Source organism: Melospiza melodia, chromosome 1, assembly GCF_035770615.1.
Source record: "Melospiza melodia melodia isolate bMelMel2 chromosome 1, bMelMel2.pri, whole genome shotgun sequence".
Lineage (NCBI taxonomy): Eukaryota > Metazoa > Chordata > Aves > Passeriformes > Passerellidae > Melospiza > Melospiza melodia.
In genome coordinates this window covers 36,331,787-36,337,934 of record NC_086194.1, presented here as the reverse complement: position 1 = coordinate 36,337,934, position 6,148 = coordinate 36,331,787, and positions in this window count along the sequence as shown.

The following is a 6,148-nucleotide window of genomic DNA, read 5'->3' as shown; positions in this document are numbered from 1 at the left end:
GAGGAAACTCTCGGGGGAAGGCTGAGCGAGCGATCGGGCTCGCCCCCCTGGCGCCGCCGCCGCCAGTCACAGGGCCGGCCCCGCGCGGATTGGCGGCCCCGCCGCCAGCACCCCCTCCGGCAGCTCGGGGGCGCTCCGCCCGAGGGCAGGCCCGCCCGCCCCTTCCCGCGCCCCGCGCTCACCGGAGCGTTCCTCCGCCCCTCCCGCCCCGCGCCTCTCGGCCGGGCTCCGGGCCCACACAAAAGAGCCCGTGCCCGGCCCCTCGCTCCCGCCCGCATCATCTGCTCCCCTCCGCCCGGACGGCGGCTCCTCCCGCCCCTCCCGTCGGCGCCCCGGGCCCTTCACCCGCCCTGCCCACCCGAGGGGCTGCGGCCGCCCGGGCGCGCAGGAAGGGCGGGGGGCCGCGGTGGAATGGCTGGAACGGACCTACTGGGCGCTGACAGCCCAATTAGTCCAATTAGAGCCGTTAATTATTAAAGGAACGAATGTGATGGAGTGCTGGAATATTAAAAGCTTAACGGAAACTGCAACTTGATGGTTGCCTTGAAGCGTGTCCACAATACAGCATGCTCGGCCGGCGTGCCCTCGCATACCCCATACACGCTGGTTTAGGTTTGCTATGAGACAAACAGGAGGCACTTGGTGAAAGAGCAGTAATTCAGAGAGCCGCATATTTATTTTTACCTCTTAACACAGCTGCATGTTGCAAGAGCTTGATATTTCACGATTAAGTTGAATAAAGGGAAATGAAATGCCATAGTTGAGGCACTTGGCCCTTTGCTTGAAATTCAGAAATTGAGTCAGTTTGGGAGACAATACATTGAGAACATGAGCAAAATTGGAAATCGCAGAAATAAGAGTGCAAAGAGTCACACAGAGCAAACAGACACCTAAGACGGCCCACACCATCTGACCTTCAGCATTTGGCTGAAGTGCTTAATGCAGGAGCTTGACTCAGATTATAGTCGAATGAAAGCACTACACTTTTAATTTAGGTTCCCTCAGTTGCCCTCGGGAGATCACTGGCTGTGCCTGGAAACGCTGGCACAGAGATCAGATACCTATCCTAAATAGCTTGAATAAGGCAGCACAAATATCCCCCTTCAGCGTACTGGTGCTGAAAAACACTGGATTGAAGGGTGCATTTTCAGTCCTGTTCCCCAGCTCCCGGACTTTGCCACATGTGCAGTGGCTCTGCAGTGCCATTGTACCTTTGTGGTGGCCCAATGCTCTGAGCAGTCTCCAAAAGGAAGGCACCTCCACCTTTTTCTTCAGAACACCAAGGGACATCTCACTCCTCCAAAACATAGAGCCACAGGGATGATATCTTCTGTCTGTTTTTACTGTTTAGATCACTTGGAGCATGAGAGCCCTCATTTCAATCTCCCCTTCCTGAAGAGATTGACGTCTGTGTCCCCACGGTCATTAAGCAGCCACCAACTTACAGGCTGGTGGTGGTGAGAGTGTTTTCTTCAATATTCTGTCTGCAATCTGGACAATGCTGCTTGTCACTGCAGCAGAAAAGGAACCATAAGGTGTGATGCAGATTGGAGGAAAGTATGAAGCTCTTTGGAGAATATTACTTACTCAGTATCATTTCTAGTGGGTCAAGGAAGTTCAGAACCTGACACTGCTACGTGACTCATATATGGTCCCAATTTAATCAAACTATTAACAAAGCTTAAGGTTAAATGAAAACGTGCACATTTGCAGGATTTAGACTGTAAACACTAGGGACATTAATATTAAACTTAAGATCTGAAATAGCCAAAGTTTGTGGTTTTCATTAGCGGTAATACAGTCATTTTACCATTTGCCCTCATGCGAACATCTCCTGCCTGAACATCTTGCCTCACCATTTAACTAGGAAAAGTCAGCCTTGAATATTAAATATTATCCAGTATTGTATCTACAGATGTGGACATCACAAACATCCCCCTACAGGAGACACTTTGTCATTAGGAGCGTCACTGTTTCTTCTGAAGGATGAAATTTATACAAAACAGGTACAAAATGTTATTAGAACCATTTGTCACAGAGCCTTGCCAGTAAACTGGTGAGGAAGATATGTGCTTTCTGTCGTCTTGCTGCTTAAGATGCACATAGCAGAACACCAGTTTTAAGGCCTTTAGCAGAATTTGATCAGTCCTATCTCAGAGAAAAAAGGATTAAAAAAACCCTTTTTAACTCCGCTTATCTGTCCAACCTGTATAGAAACAAGATAACAACACTGAAAAAGAAATCATTTAACTTTAGCCTTGGCAGTTCTGTAATGAATGATATCAAGACCTGCAGACATTGCCAGACTTTTGACTGTGAAGGTGATGATTCAATACAAAGGAAAGAGTAAAACTTCTGAATCTAGTCTTAAGGATGCATGCATACAAATCAATACAATAGTATCTGTATTATGCTTATTCTAAATATTGAAATTGAATTACTGATAAAAACATTGTATCAGACACTAAACTAGAGAGGTTGTTCTAGCAAGATGGAGGTAGAAAATCCTCCAAATCTGAGATTTCTTCTGACGACCATTAGCTGATTTTTCTTATTGTGCCATTCTGTTTTACAGGACTTCTTTAAATTAGTCCAGTGTTTATTCAGATGCATTTTGAATGCTTAAAGTTGAAAAATACTTCCATATACAAAAGGAGGCATTTCTGATAAACCAAATCCCAGAAATGGTCACCAAGACTGAGCTACTCATAGAGACCTTGTTTATCCCTGTGAGCTCAGGTTTCCAAAGTAGTTCATGTGATACTAATGTGAACTATAAACTTTCTTTGCCAGAACTTTTTGAAGATCAAGGGGTGAAGAAACTTTATTCAACAGTGGCCTCAGCAGGCTCTATTTGTTTAATTGTCAAATGAAATAAGGATTATAATGGAATCAAAAGACCCTTTATGACAATATTTAACTCTGAGAAGTTGCTGCCATGTGCACATATTAGTATTTTCCTAAAATCCTATTAAATATCAGAGTTCCACAGCTAAGCTAACATTACCCATTGAACTTTTCTAACTCAAATAATGTGGCATCAGAAACATGCCAAGAAACAGGATATGTTTAAACCCCTAACAAGTGACTAAATCACTAGTGTTTAAAGAAACCAAATACCAGATTATTGCTAATACACTAAATACTTTTTATTCCAAACATGAAAAATTTTAATTAGCAATTATCTTGTTTAAATGTTGCTTTTCTGACACCTCGCTTAAAATATGTTTTTTCATTATTGTAAGTATCTCTGCAATTCCGGTGATAATTTAAATTGCTTGACTTGATTGTTCAGGTCACAGTCTAGCACATACTTGTTTGTTGTACTTGTATAATTAAGTATACATGTTTAAGCAGTCCCATTACAGTCAGAATCTGATTCATAATTAATCCAAAGCAAAGTTTATCCATAAATAATGCATTATTGTATAAAACATCTGTAAAGTGCAGGTGTGTAATATGCACATAAAATGTGCCAACAGTACAATGTGCACTAAAGGTGGCAAAAAGAGGTAGAAAAACATAAATTGACAGATTTGTCTACTGCAGAGCATTTATTAACATTGTGTACATGAAAAATTTTCTTTTTGCAATTTTAGAAAGTTCATTATACTAACAGTGACTATAGGAGTCAGCTGGGAGTTGGGCTTTGATGATCTTTGTAGGCCCTTTCCAACTTAGGCTGTGATTCTATAACTCTAAGTATGTGGATTTTTTTTTTTAATCAAGCAGCTCAACCACTTTAGCCTATTAAATACAGCTTAAGGAATGTTTGCTCTCTATCCTACCTATAATGCCTTTTAGTTTGGCTACCAGCCTACTCAATGTGATGGTTCAGAATTAACAAGAGCTTAACAGTAAATCTACTATTCCCCTACAGACTCTTGAATCCAGGAGGAGTACTTTTCGAAATCAACATAATTCAACAGTTCTTCTCTAAACTGTCTGCTTTTAAGACTATCATGCTGCAGTGGTTAGTTGGTTGCAGCATAGCTTTAAATCACATTGCCATGAAAATGAGACTCTTTGTATATATGTTTTAAAAAAGGTCAAGGTTTTTAAAAACTTAAAGAGAGTATTCCCTTCCTGACCATTAAAAGAGATGTCTTAGAGGGAAAGTTAAAGAGCAGACAGGAAGGACTTTCTGGATATCAGAGGCCTCCCTTAAGGCCTCAGTTTGCAAACGAGAAATTAAGTATTTTTAAAAAGTCTTGACCTAGGCACTAAATCTGAGTAATTCTTTTGGGAATCCTGGAGTTATCGTAACAGGAAATTACAGCTTATCTTACTCTAATATCATGTTGTTAGTTTGCCATTCCTGAAAAGGCTGAAAATCAAATCTTTGTTTGTCTTTAATATCACCATTTGGAAAACTTATTTTGCAGCAATACTATTTGAGGTATTTTTGGATAAAGTTTCAGTGGAGCAAAATTTGCATTTTCTTCTACTAGGAAAGGCAGGCACCCTGGAAAAGACTTGTATAGTGCCTATTTCAGCAGAGGCACATGCATTTTATCAGAGAGACCAGGACAACAAACCTGTTCTTGACGTGTTTCTGGTGCATCATTCAAAAGAACATACACACACTGTTTCCCAACTCCTGGCATTGTACTCTGCTCTCTAAGGAGAAGTTACAGTTACAAAAACCAGACAAAAGCCAGATTCTGCAGAGGATTGGATTTCATTTTTTCCTTCCTCATGTTTGTAAGTACTGGGTATATACAGAAGTGAGATGTAAGACATTTGACTTGTGAGATGTAAGACATTTCATAAGTCATCTGTTTTTATCATTTGAAGCATCTGACTCTGTTTTTACAGGACCATGCCAATAAAATAGCCCACAAAAATGTTAATAGTGATAAAAAGCTTTCATTAAATTTGCACAAAGAGAAAGACATAAAACTTTTAATTTGTAATTTCAGCACTATATGCTTTGTGAATTGTCATCCTAGCAGAATATTAAACGCTTTCACTCCTTTGAGAAAAACTGCATCTTTTCCATCATGGGTGAGTAGGTAAATAAAATCGGTAGGATTTTTTTGACAGCCTGAGTTCCTTCTATAGTTGTCTTCATTTTATCATGTCCATGAGGGTAAACACTGGATCTACATGTGCTAAGTAGGAGTTGCAGTGTGTTATGTCTTCACCTTTGAGGGTTTAATGGGAGAGTTAACACATACACACTTCTGCTGATAAACAATTAACTGTGTGCTGGTGTCAGCTTCTCTTGTTAGAAATATTGCAACACAATACCACAGAAAGAGGAATATACATGTATAAAAGGGGAATTAAGTGCTTTTATTGAATGGCAGTCAAAATTCACATAATTTCCTTTAGCCTAGCAAGTTTTCTGAATTACAAGAAATCACATATTATTCTTAGTATAGTTGAAAGAGGAGTTGATTAAACTTGTTATACTCTAAGACATAAATGCATTTCTTTTCAGTCATGTGAGAAAAATCACACAACACAAATTATTTGAAGCAGGTTTTTAAAAGGTCTGGTAACACATGGGGAACCTAGTTTTCATGCTGTTTGACATGGATACTGGTAGACTGCAAGACAACAGCCAGTGAGATTGTATCCTGTCCTAAAGCTTGTAATGGAGTTCCTCAATCCCATTAATTTTTCTGTTTCTCAAATTAGCAATTAACATCAGTTCCTGTCCCTTACAGATGGTAGATTTGGGTATGTTGCACTAACCAGCACAGTTCTTAACAGAAGTCAATTCCACCATTTAATTTTTTATCCAGTATTCCAACTTCTGAATACGGAAGCATAAGTCAACAGTCATATTTGTTTTCTTTATTTTTAGTTCTAAAAATGCTAAAAAAATTCCAGTATTTATAGATGGTTTAACATGCATATTCAAACCTTTTTTACTAGAAATAGGTTTATGGTTGAAACTTCAGGTCAGAAGACCTTAACAAAATATCTATTGTACAACTCTCACAAACTGACAAGAGTCAGTAGACAGGTAATAGACTTCCTAATTTCTTTGAAACATCTATATTTTGCATAAACCAGACATGAAATTCAGGGTCCTGATCACTAATGTAACTTTTCCTATACTCCCTGAATTTTCAGAAAAATATATTTATGTGCAAGACCTCTCTGTTAATATACAGCCTTAATACAGTTAAATATA